We start from the raw sequence: 14,210 nt of genomic DNA on the forward strand, positions 1-14,210 counted from the left end.
AGAAGAGCATAGACTTTAAGCAAATTAAGTCATTTACTGCTGCTTATGACTCGGATTTAAATCAGACTTAGCAAAAAATCTGTTCTGGTCAGCATGACCTGTGTAATGATATTATTTTCCAAATATGAAACGTTTGCTGAAGTCATGTTGGAGAAAACAACCTGATATTTCAGACTTTAGGTCATTTTGACTTAAACGTAAGAAGGACTGGTCTTCGTAAATGTGTTTCGGATATTTTCAGATGAACTTTCCAATTCTATTTCCATGAAAGAGCTCACCAGGACCTCCACTGTTAAATAGTAAATATAACATGAAGTTGAAACATAGCTAGATGCCTACAGCATGCACAGAATCCTAATTGAGGGCAATTACTAATGTTTCTCAGTAGTGGAGTCTGTGAATAGTTGTTAAAGATGTAGAAGTAGCTGTGTACAGCTCCTTCCTTCAGTCTTCCCATTAAAACTAGATGCACCCAAACCATGCGCCTACATCGCCTAGCTTTCTGAATTGACAATCAACATGATTGACAGGCAAGTGCAGATGCCTCCTGATGTCCTGATTGATTAAAAGTTAGTGGTTCTCTTAATGTACACATCCTGCAACACCACAGAGACAAGAGTCTTTCTTCCAAGCACATATTTAATGGACAGCTGCTGAAATGGAAGTGGAAATATATCAAATATTATGTTGTATTAAGAAATAATATTCAGAATTGAAAATGGCTGAACATAGCTTTAAAGAAATGCTCCATCTTGAACATAACAGGAAATCTGTTTATGTTGAAATATATGTGTTAATTTGTTGGTTAGTGCTGTATTTTTGTTAGTGTTTGCAAGTAGCGCAATTACAATGCTATCGTTTAAATGAAAAAAACTTGAAGGATCTCGAACATAAGGGATAACGTTCAGGTTTCGCTGTGTTCCGGTAATGGTTGTCGCCATATTAATGAGAAATCCAACATAGTAGTGGTGACAACAAATGCTGGACTGCAATGCAGCTACAGTATACAACGTAGCTGCACTAAGTTAGGGCTCTGCTATTTAGTGATCTACAAGATAACAGTTACGATAGCTTTGATGGTGATATTACCACACAAGTTGAAGCTTTGGACCCTGAGCCGTTGAGCAGAATGAGAAAAGCTGGACAGATTAGAGTACTAAAGTGCTGCTGTATCAGTCTCTTTAGGTAGAAATGAAGCAAGGGTTAATGCTATATTCAATTTATCTCAGAAGTAGGAAGTCGGAATTACTGTACAGTCAATGTTATAGATTTAAACAAGCTAATATGGCTGTATGTTGATTGATCTAAAGCAAATACCTGTATATACAGCATAATTCATTTAAAGGTAAGAGGTGCTACTTTGTTTATTTCTGATGCTGTGAGCAGCCATGTTGCTTTGACGTCACTTGCTGAATTGGGTTGAGGAAAACATCCCGAAGTTCCTGAGCAGGAATTCAGAGTTGAGGGGTGTTTTCTTTGTTTCTAGGTCAGAAATTATGACTTAGGCTCCTTAGTTGAATGCAGGATGAATCCCACTGGCACATCTATAGCAAGTAGTTACAAAGAAAGGCATTGTGGGTAATGTAGGAAATTGTTAGCCAAAATGAAAACAGACCAATGTGTTGATGAAAGAAGGTGAAACCAAAACAGTAACTCGTGATTTCATTATAAAACAAACCTTGTGGGTTTGGGCCCTACATCGGGTGCCAGTCCCAAGCCCAGATAAAATGGGAGTGCCATACCAAATAAACCGGATTTCCATAACGAAGACGGAGGATCCGCCGTGCCGACTCCTAACGTGAGCAGCCAAAAGAAGAACAAAAACATATAGATATGTAAACTGTTCAGGGTGTATTTGTCCTATAATGCTTGGAATGGAACAGAAAACAGAATCCAACAGAAGCCCTTTCCTTCTGAAACTAGTGATTAGTCAACTCTAACACATTGTCCTCTGATGCTGACATCACAGAGTGACCAATGAGAAAAAGACCTTGGCCCAGCTTGGGAATTGGCTATGGCTATGATGATGTCCTTGCTGGGTGGAAATGTAGAAAAATGAGACCATTAGGAAAGATAAGGCAAGACAGATGAAGATGAATAACAGCAAGGAGGAGAGAGAGATGATCCAGTGATGAGGTTTGATAGAGAACAGAGCAGACAGACAGTCGGCTATTCCCTTGATTAATTAGGCTTCATAAGGGCCAGTATGACCTGTGGAATTTTGATTAAGCCAACACATCCACTGTCTGAGTCACTGTTGCTGTACTGACAGCAGCGGCTATGTGTGGGTTTGTGTGTGAATCATTGATGAGGGTGTGTGTGAAAAGCATCATCCAAACTGACAGGGTACTTTCTCTCCCCTTTGCTTCACACTGTCATGAGAGCGCACAGGGTATCTCCTCTCGAAACAACATCTCTACGTCCTTCAAAAAAGTGCTTAACAACAGCGTTTCTATCAATAAAACCCCACGAGCAGCTTCCACAAAGAAAATTGAACTCCTTCAAAGCATTCCACACGCAATCTTATTAATATGTAAATCCAAAAATAGACCAAATATAGTACATAATATACTCTGCAAAACTGGTGTGATACTACGCTAGCATTGCTAAGCCTCCCGTCTCTTTCAAGGAAAAAAAAACCCAAAGAAACCCCAAACAATAAGACTTAATTTTTTTATCCACATTGTCTTATTAGCTGTTAACAAATGGACAAGTGGATTATTTTTGTCTTTTACTGAATCATGAACAATAGCAGCACTAATGGTTGTAAGTAAAAATGCACAGGATGGTATGAAGAGGCTGAGGCTGATTTCTTTTCAGCCCAGACTGTAGATTCATGCATTGGTTAAAAGCCCCTTAGAGTCTGTGTGCATTAGGGGTAATGTATGTAATCCACTTCCATAACACATCGTGAATGCAGTGTCCAGAGCATGTGTGTGTGTGTGTGTGTGTGGTACATTTTAGTCTTAAACAATTTATTGGCCTCTATAATGTCAGTTACAAAGGGTTACATGCAAAACATAATGTGTGACGAGGGACGAGTGCACCAACAGGATGATCTTATAGCTTGCTTAATAGTGTCTAATCAATAATCAGACTTGGTTCATGTCACTTTGCTTTTAGAGGTTTTAATGGTTCTGAGCTCTGACAGTGTCCTAATAAGTACCAGGACCTCAATAAGAGCACTAAGTACAAACATTGATTTCTCTCCTAACAATCCCAACAATCCTAGCTATTCACATTCAGCCAAACCGTGATTTAGGGATTTTAAACGAAAAACTCCACTCTGAAACACATCAAATACTCTCACTGACCACTTTATTCGTACACCTGTCCATGACCGACTTGGCACGATTGTCGGTGGCAGACAGACAGGTTTGAGTATTTCACAAACTGCTGATCTGCTGGGGTTTTCACACACACAACAGTCTCTAGAGTTCATACAGAATAGTCAGAAAAACAAGCAAAAAAATCCAGTAAGCAGCAGTTCTGCAGGCAGAAATGTCTTGTTGATGAGAGACATCAGAGGAGAATGGCCAGACTGGTTCGAGCTGACAGAAGGGTTATGGTACAGTAAGTCAAATGACCACTCTGTACAACAGTAGTGAGCAGAAAAGCATCTCAGAATGCACATCAAACCTTGTGGCAGGTGGGCTACGACCCAGGAAGACAACATCAGGTTCCAGTCAGGTAAGAGCAAGAATTGCGCTGCTACTGTTACATGATTGGCTGTTTGGAGAATTGCATGCATGTGCAGGAATATTAATAAAGTGGTCGTTGAGTGTACTGTTATATTGAATATCGATTGTGGTACTAATTTGTTTGGTGGTGCTGTATTTTTGTTATTCCTGTGAGAAGTTAGAGACTTCTCATGCACTCTGCGCTCTAAGGGCTGAATCACAGTGGCACCACTATCAGCAGGTAGTCAAACAGCATTGTGGGTAATGCCCAACCCTGTTACCCAAAGTGAAAATAGACCGAAAAGTCAACTCAGAATTTCATTATAAAATAAAATTCAGATGCCACTGAAGATCATATGTTCAGTCATTCAAGGTGGATTTTTCCTATAGGTTCTACAAACCTCATATGCAATTATTACCTAATCGGTAACCTGAGACTGGATCAGTGACTGTAAATAATATTATAGGGTAAGAAGAATTGTAATGTAAACCTGATCACTCTGTGATGGCTGGTGGTTAGTTCAATTACTGTAATTGTAGTAATTATGTATTTGAGATAATTAAGTATTTAAGAGAATAGGTAACATGATGACGTAGGGAAGAAGCGGATCCAGCATGACCATAGGACATAGTCATATTCATAGGATTCCACTTATTTTGAGTCAAAATGATTAAGGTTAGGGGTCAGGAAGTGTTTGCAGTGTTATGATGTGACTACATTTGTGTAATGACTTATCAAAATCAAGAAAAGACACTCTAAACCCCAGACCCAGACCCGAATCCTCCCAGTATCAGTATACATTATATCGTGGTATAATGGGATGTCCCCATTTAATTTATTAAGAAATTTAATTACTTGAATTAATTAATTACACATTTATTAACAGAGTTAAAATATTTTAATGAACCAAAGAGATAGATAAATAGATAAACATTTAAAACTAGACACTAAAATGTTAGACTGGCAGTAAAATTAAAAGAACACTGCTCCATCATTAGTGGATATAAAAATAAATGGAGCATTTTGCATTTTGAGGCTCTAACGTCTCCTCCCCACATGCTGTGAGCGAGTGAAACTGTTCCACCATGGCGCTGCAGTCTATTCCAACCTATTCCAAGTTTTAATCAGGAAAGGCCAACACGAGAGCCAACATAGCCGTCAGTTCCAATGCTGCACATTTTCCTACTTCTGAATGAAAATGAGCATCTTCATACCCTGTTTATAGTAAAATATTTATGAAATACAGAGTCATATCTGTTATTTTGTGAATATAGGCTTGAGTATGTTCTAAAAACTGGCTCTGGGTGTCATTAAAAGTGAACGTTTAAATTAATGATGTTACTGGCAGTAGGCTTAATAGTGTAAGGTAGATTCAGTGCAGCCGTAGAGCACAGCAGAGGCGGGAAAAGTAATGAAATTCATCTCAAGTGCAATTACTCATTAAACTACAATCTACATTTTACATTCTTGACTGAAGTTAAAGTAGCAACATATAAACTTTATATAACTTTACTTAAAATATGAAAGTAAAAGTACGAGAAAGTTTCACACACACACAAAAACATCTACCTCAATCACATGGATGGTAAATTTGTGTCCCTTTCTCCAAGGAACCAAGGAATGTAGAAAACATCTGCTAAGTAAAGAATAAAATACGAGCTTTTATAGGAAATGAATTAACATTAGGTGGTATGATTAAAACCTCGGATTTGTTGATATTTCAATAACAGCACAGCCGTATTATGGTATAAAAGTCTTATTCCTCTTATACCATAGCAGTTTGCAACTATTACAGTTTTGAATTTATTAATGGATGACACACTATACTTTTAACCGTTTATAGTTACATCTAATGTTGTAGAACGTCCACAGTTCCTGTTATCGCTCATAGTATGTTATAGCAGCTATAAACATTCGTTCCTGCATCTGCTTTTCTTTTATTTCTCTCCAAGTTAATTAGGACAAAGCCGAAATTCCTCTGAAGTACTGAAGACACTCCCGTGGAAACTCCCGAAACAATTTCTATAAAAGTTAAATAAACGTCTCCTTACAGAAAGTTTCAACATATCAATGATTACACAGTTTTCTTGGTTAAATAACATCCTTTTTTGATTTGTTTATTACTATGCTTAGCCGTAGATTTTATCAATGTAAAAGCCCTGTGAATCAATTGTTACTACGAAAGCAACATTTTAGAACAAGCGTGTTAACATAAACCTGTGATTTGATTAACGGCTAATCTCTCAAATGTTAGCTAGCATGACAGTAAATCTGATGATACAAACTTGCTGAATGCTAATAGCTAGCTGTCACAATTACAAGCTGCCATGAAAAACACAAAGCGTATGAAACAACGGATTGATTACAGTGGCTGGAATTAGGGCTCAGGGTGTGACGTAGATTTTTCAGGAATTTAGTTTGACTACGTGAAGCTGTCTGATGCTAAAAATTCACTTTATGACTTTCGAAATATATGACTGTAGAGAAATGTAGTGAAGTAGTTTCAAAGTAGACAGTAGAGATTTGTCATTTAAAATGCAGTATATAACAGTCCAAAGTATTAGGTGCAAGAAAAACTCAAGGAAAAGTACAAATATTTCAAAAGCGCAATTAAATTGATTGCATTTTTTTTTTTTTTACTTCCCACCTCTGGAGCGCAGACTACACAGTAATTAGTGGAGTCTGCATTTTGACAATATTTTTGTCTCTTCACATTAATTTACTGATTACTTTGGAGCAGACGAGTGAAAAGTCACTGAAATAAAGACAGCGCGAAGAATTTTCAGTTGCTGAGCCACATCACACTGGGTTTGTTGTCACATGCACACTGCGTGGATATCGCAAGCAGTGTGCAAATCATATTCCCTGTTTCTCACATCATTTAATCTTTTGCTCTGTTGCATCACAGTCTGAATGTACTATGTGTTATACGTTGATTTCTCCTATAAATGTGGTCCATACCAGTATGGATATATACCTTATATACCTATACCTTATATAAATATATGACTGGTATACCAGATCAATCATCATACTGAACTCACATCCTAAATACAGATCAACTTTAGACTACGCAAGCCTCAGATCCTGATCAGGACCAGTCGTTACAAGCAAACATCTGTTTCTGAGATCTCCATATGGCTAGCAAGCTGAAGCTGAATCTAATTTAAGGATAAAGTAATGCCTGAGTCAGATTCTTTAGATATGATTATAGCGTGTATTCATTTCGCATTTATTCATGAAAGAATGCTGTTTCTCTATAACGCAGGTGAAAGTTGCTAGCTAGTTAATGCTAATATTAATATTAGTGGCCTGTAATCATTAAGTGATGCTGAGTAATTGTGTGGAAGAGGGCATTGCTGAACAGGATTAGGAAAAGATAAATTAAGCATGAGAATAGAAAAAAATGAGCTTTAATAATACCACTAAAGGATCAAATTCATAAAATTATATATGATATTAATAGGGGTGTAATGCAATGCCACTATCTGTATATGTTTAGTGCTCCAAATAGCCATATCTGTATTCAGATTTAAATCTAGAGTGAGTGTGGCATAAACCAGAATCCCAGATGAAGAAATGTCAGCACTGTCAGCATGCTCTGTGAATACTGTCTCTGACAGTTCCTCAACCTCAGCTACATCATTCGATTTTATAATTGCTCTCAATTATGGGTGAGTGAGGAAGTTTTTTTAGTTAGTTATTATTTTAGATTGTTTAGTTGGATCGATTTCTTATTTAACTGTCTAAAAATTAAAACAAACTAGTAGCATAATTTAAATAATTGTGAACCTGATCAGGCCGTTACTAAGGATGAATGAATGAACTCTGACCACTCGCTCGTGCCCGCATGAAAGAGAAAAAACCTCCCACTTGCACAACATTTTATTGTGTCCTGTGGGATCCCATTCCTGACGCACACCCCTAGTCTCACCCACATGCCCTGCGGACCTTTCTGGCAAGAAAAAATTAGTGTGCCTATGTATTTTTTATTTGATTACATTCCTATTTTTACCCTGATGATAGAAAGACCATGATGTATACTGAGCACGATTTAAGCCCATTTAATTACAGTGAACTGGATAAATTAAAGCAAGGGAATATTTCTGCTCAAATCAATGCTATAAATTGATTTTTTTGTAATGGTCTGATGTGTAGTGATGTATTGTTTTGTCTTTACTCAAGAACCCCAGCTTATTTGTGAGCCTGAGCTGCAGGAAAGCGGTGAGCTGACAGCCTGTACACGTCCCTCTGAGTGTGTGTCAAAATAAATAAATAAATAAATAAATAATATTTAAAAAGTGACCTGACGGAGACAGAGAAGAGGCGTCTGTTTGTGCACCCTCTCTATAATTAGCCAGCCACTAAAAAGCGTCTCTTGATTTAGAGTCTGCACTCCGCGGCTTTGTTTCTCTCACCTCCTAGGGAGAGAGAAAGAGAGCACGAGATATGGAGACAGCAAAACAAGAGATTTAGGAGGCAAAGAGAAACAGACAGACAGATAGAAAGAAAACAGCGGGATGCCTCGTTTCTCTAGCATGTATTTGGCAGGAAATGAAGTGGATCGGGTGAATTAAAACTTGTTGCTGTGCCATTCGTGAATCTTTCTGTTTCATCTGGAGCTGCTTTTCTGCTTGATACCAGAGGGCAACACCAGATTATGTTTTCCCATTCTACCTGCTTCTACTTCTCTACCTCTATATCTCTTTATCAGTCCCTCAGTTCTTTAGATCAACAGATCTCTTAAAAACACCATCTAAGCACTAGCAAACTTGATTTTTGGATGTAGCGGAGATGGAAAAGTCTGTATAAATCTGACCGGCGATTGCTATTCAGTAATGAATGTAGGATGTTAATGGTTCAGTGAAGCCTGAAGCATTTTTGTCTCACAGGATCCTGAATTAACATTTGGTGGATCAGTTCCCATAAAATGTGTGCATGTCCCATTTAACACAGCATGCACACATCTGCTGAAGCACGCTGAAGATTTTTATTCGGTTTTTTACTGTTGAGTCTTATGTGACTGGATAATATGAGAGTTAAGGGAGAATTATGTGAGTACGAGAGTAAACAATTTAATTATAACTATAAATGTTGTGAGAAAACTAAAATTGTCTATTTTTCTCAAAGGTTCATTACAGTGTTAATATGTACACACTTTTTATTCTTACTCGTATATGCTCTGATGCCAGCATCTGATACCTAGGTGACATAAGCCTAGTGTATGTTATTGCACATTAGTGGACAGATGACACAAAATGACAGCAATTTGGATGTATTTCACAACTAATGATAGCAAGAAAAGCAAAGCAGACTGCAAACTGCTCTGTAAAAATATCAAGAGGAGAAACTATAGCGTCTTCCTACAATACAAGTAGCCTAATAAAACATAAGACTTCATAAAGACTTCATTGCTAGCTGCGAGGCGAGAAACACATGTCTACAGACAACATGAGGTGAGTGAAAATAACGGCTCTTATCCAGCAAGTTGTTCTTGACAATCAACTATTATCGCATAACGAGGCATTCTGATGCAATGTAACTAACAAGTGAAGAAACAAAAAACAAAAAAGGAACAAAACCTGCTCTCCTCAAATGCATACCTACTTGATCCAAGCTAACTAATGCTGGTAGCTACATGTCATTTAAAATCAGTGCTTTCATGGTGTCATGTCAGCGCCAGATTCGGCGCCAAACTCCCAGATTCCTACCAGATTCCCAGAATGCCTTGCGGCATCCAAACATGGCCGCCACGGACTACAATTCCCGGCACTCTCACCCGTGCAGTCACAAGATTACTAGTTGCACACACCTGGACTCAACCATCACCACACTATACATATAAGCACACACAAGACACTCACACACTCACTGTGAAGTGTATCAATAATATGCCAAGCCTTTGTTCATTGTTTGTGCTATTCTGTTTTTTGACTTTTTTTGCTCCTTGTTTTCACGTGCTTGGATTTGTCCTGTTCCTGTTGTTTGCTGATCATCTGAACCCCTGCCTGTTTCTGACCTTGCTCTTGCTTAATGTTTCGGATTGCTTGCTTTAATAAACTTTAATAAACCTCATCTGTACCTGGAACCGTCTCTGCCGCCTGACACACAGCCACTTTGTAAACCGAGGAAACATAAACAGAGCTAAATAAAATATTCTGTGATGCCTCTGATTGATTAATACTAAATAGGTTACTTATTTAGGTAGCGGTACTGGTATTAGCATGGATGAATACCAAAAAAACATGTACTCATGCTCATAGTTGGCCTGAAAAACATTTTATTGATGCATTACATTGCTTTATTTTAGTCCACTGACTAATATGTATGTCTATGGCCATACTTCACTGCAAGCACAAATTAATCAGACCACAGACAGTTCCTGCAGTGAGAGACTCCACATTCAATTATGTTGTGTGTGTGTGTGTGTGTGTGTGTGTGTGTGTGTGTGTGTGTGCGTGTGCATGTATGTATGCCTGGCATCTAGCCCTGTGGCTATAGCGGTTTGAACGCTTGAGGCATAAACAAGCCAAACGCCTGACCACAATAACCACCATCGGTTTCATGTTCACGTCTGCGCGTGTTGCCTCAGAATGGCCTGGCTGCAGCTTCCTCCATTACTCACATACGAGGCCGAGCGCGACTGCGGAGTCGTTAATCCGACATGGCTGCCACATAGGGAGCTGTGGTTAGAGCAGAGGACGTGGGAGCTTTATTGAAAGAGAGCCGTTGGTGACTGTCCAGACTTGCCCTGAAGGGGGTGATCTTATCTGACACAACATCTGGAAGGGTTGCAGGAATGAATAACACGTCCACACACTTACACCTGTTAATGAGTATTCACTTTCCCCTAAGCAGGATCGGAATACTGACAACTCGGATTTCTACGTGCAAGTGTGTGTGTGAGGAAGAGACACAGAATGCAGAGAGGAATACCACCCTCGTGGTAAAAAAGAAGAAAAAAAAGTCATCACGAACATATTGGATGCAAAGACAACCAAAAAATGAACAGAACAAGCTAATAAACATTAAAGCAAGCACTTATTACCTTTATAATGTCAGTAAACCTTTTAAATCTTTACTGTAGCTTGACTAGCTGTACGCTAGCACTTCAGGCCTTTCTGCAGTACATTACCACATCAAACCACGTTACAGCAGCCTTCAGATCAGAGTAGAGCTAATTAACAGAGACCTGCTGCGCAAAACATCATTATTAGAGCAGAAAAGAGGCTCTGCTATGGCTTATTCACACTAACACACACACACACACACACACACACACACCTTAAGAGCTTTATGCTACAGTCAAAATAAATAAAGTCACCTACCATATAACTATACCAGATGAAATGATTTTCATTGTTGGAACATTGTTAAAAATATATTGTTTTATTAATAAATGTGTGTGTTTAATAGTTTTCCCTAGATCATTCATATTATCTCCATCAATGAGACCTCGTGATATAATGCATTGCTCAACCCTCATGGTTTCATTCTTGAGATAGTGATAGATATTAGATGTTATCCATCCCATCTCATATCATGACCAGCCATCACGGATTTTCAGACATTCAAGAAAAAAAAGAAAAAAGAAATTCAAAATTGAATGCTCCATGGTTAAACTCATTCCAAAGCTGGAAGTGATCTAATTAAGGGTGCACTTAACAGAACATTTTTTAAGAAGAAAAAAAAAGAAAACAGCTTTTATGAAAGTACAGGACACTGAATTTCTTTTCTTCGCCTATTTGAGTTTGTTAGAAAGCTAGGGTCAGAGCACTAGGTCAGACCTGATCCAGCACTCCAGGTCAAGGGCCTGGCTCAAAGACCCAGCACTGGTAGCTTTGTAGCACTGGGGCTTGAACTCATGACCTTCTGAGCAACAGCCCAAAGCCTTAACTAGTAAGCCACCACTTCCTTACTACTATGACTAGGAAAGAAATATCTGGGGAATATGATGGAACTTAGGGTTAGAGTTACTGCTTTTACACCTCTTCTTTCTTCCATGTTATCAACATGCCTCAAAATGCCCTTCCCTCAGCCACCATTTTAACCACTCAGAAATGCAAACATGGCACAATCCAGGGATAAACATACAGCATTGCTAAATACTAATATTATGAGCTGTTTTGCCAAAATGAAGCAGTCTGGTAACCATGAAGGCATTGTCCTTGGACACCAAAATCAGCAATAATTAGTAGCGAGATCATTAATGGTATAAACTGATAAACTCCTTGGCTCAGGAATGCATCAGTAATTTGTCTGGTGTGTCAGTATTTCTTATAGTTATAGCCAAGTATAATCATAAATGGCCAAATAATAATAAAATAATAAGAAGAAGAAGATGAAGAAGAAGAACCTTTCTTACAAATCGACAAATTAGTAAATATTTGTGCACTTAGAGCTAACTTCAGAATTAAATGGCCAAGTAAAACGAGACTATGGAAAGGTAGCTCACTAGTTTCCATAAATTTATGTATAAACAGACCTCAAGGCTTCCAATCAAATTATTCAAATGACATACTGCAATTTAATATGCAGGCTTTGCTGTCAAATTTAAATTACCGATTTGTTTTAATTGCATGCACAAATTTAGTGAAAATGAGTTGAAATTTGGTCATTTCACATTAATGAAAGAAAGCAAACCAAACTCATAAATGAAGACAAATAAGACTGGACATTCAATTAAACCATAAAAAGAAATGGCACCCTTTAACAGGAGGTATAGTTGTGTAGTCTGTGCCCCAGTGAGTTGACGCATTGCAGTGGCTGAGCTGCATTAGTGGAAGATTTAGTGTACTTAGGAGGCACTATTTCACCGTGTAGTTGTTTTCAGCGCTCTGTGTGTTTTGTGGGTGTCACTAAATGTTAATCAGTTGTGCTGTGATCACACTTGTTAATTCATGAAGAACATCAGCGTTACTGAAACTTTTGTAAATCTGGTGGGAGTTTTTAGTGTGGCTGTTAGGTTTGGCTTACGAAAGGCATTCACACAGAACTTTATTAAAAAGAGTGATAAATGAGGCCTGGTGTGTCCTAAGAGTGATATAGCATGTAATTTCCAATAGGAATTTATTAAAATCGCACCTTTTCTGTGGATTTGAAATGGACATCTGTTAGAAATATGGTGCACTTCATAGGACATCATAATATTGTACCCGAAGAACCCTTATTAATGTGATACAAACACACAGTGTAGCACTGCTGCTAACCTTCTTCCTGGCTATAGTGGTGCGAAACTAAATTATAGGCTGATTAATATTTGAAAGTGTGCAAATGCTAAATATTTGAAGTAGTTGCATTTGAACGATATTGCTTAAAGGATTTTATGGTGCTCCTGTCACCTAAACACAGCCAAATCTCTCCCAAAGCACTAGTTCTTCTGCCCCAAGTAGTGTTAAATGCACTGTGTGGTAAATCTGGCTTGTGTAAAAGGTGCTCCAAGCAGAAAGAGGTTTTTTATGGCTTTGTGGAGTTGGTCCAGCGCATCACTCTGGTGATAAGAAAACCTTGCCTGAGGACTAGAATAGACTAGGTGCCACTGTGTGTGAGTCAATGCACACATGTCCGCTATGCTTTTCAACATTGACCTCTCCCAGCCCAAGGATTGCTCTTTTTTTTCTCTATCTGACTGTTGATCACAGCAGATGTCCGTCAATCAATCTTATCAGCTCTGAGCATGCTCAGTTTGTGCGTCATGGACAGGCCTGGGGGATTCAATATGGCAGCACAGTTCCTGAGTGAAGGATCAGATATATAATCACAAGACCTAGAGAGACAACATATGACTGCATGGGTGTGTGAGAGCGATAGAGAGAGGTAGACAGATATCTAAAGAAACAGTCAGAAAGTGAGAAACGGCATCAGTTCAGAAGAGAGTAGAAGAGTTGAGGTTATGAGGCATTGCAGCTGACATTAGGTCTGAATGTGTGTGAGTAAGTGTGTGTATGTATCTTTGTGAGGCTCGGTGCTCTCTGAGGGAAAGAGGATGACTGGATGTTTCTACATTTTTATGTGCAAGCTAAACTACCAAAATTCAAAGACATCAGTTAGAAGCAAGCTTTACAAATAAGTATAATAAATAACTATCAAGATAGATAATAACTAACAGATAGATAGATAGATAGATAGATAGGTCCATAAGTAAGTAAATAATTAAACAATAGAATTATAATTAAATAAATCAATAAATGAATACACACCCTAAGTAAATGGATGCATTTGACAAATAAATAGATTTTATCTTTATCTAGATAAAGATATTAATAAATCAATACATAGATAGATAGATAGATAGATAGATAGATAGATAGATAGATAGATGTTAAAGGTAGAGGTAATGAATATATAAAAACAGGTGACAAATTAAAGGAAAAAAACCTGGTGACTCTTAAGCTGAGGGGGTATTTTTCTGTAGGCGGCATTTTGGTGGCATAGTTTGTGTCCACTTGTCTATTTAGAATAAAGCACCACTGCAAATCAATACAAAGTTATTCTGACTGATCAGCTTTATCCTATGATGAAATATTTCT

General features: G+C 38.1%; 1 protein-coding gene across 2 annotated transcripts in view; it reads right to left on the reverse strand.

The window, feature by feature from the left end:
- LOC113533285 (ephrin type-B receptor 1-B) overlaps positions 1 to 14,210 on the reverse strand; it is a 301,883-nt gene that overhangs the window by 168,017 nt on the left and 119,656 nt on the right. The gene's annotated exons all lie outside the window — the stretch shown is intronic.

The sequence above is a fragment of the Pangasianodon hypophthalmus genome, chromosome 21, assembly GCF_027358585.1.
Source record: "Pangasianodon hypophthalmus isolate fPanHyp1 chromosome 21, fPanHyp1.pri, whole genome shotgun sequence".
Taxonomy (NCBI): domain Eukaryota; kingdom Metazoa; phylum Chordata; class Actinopteri; order Siluriformes; family Pangasiidae; genus Pangasianodon; species Pangasianodon hypophthalmus.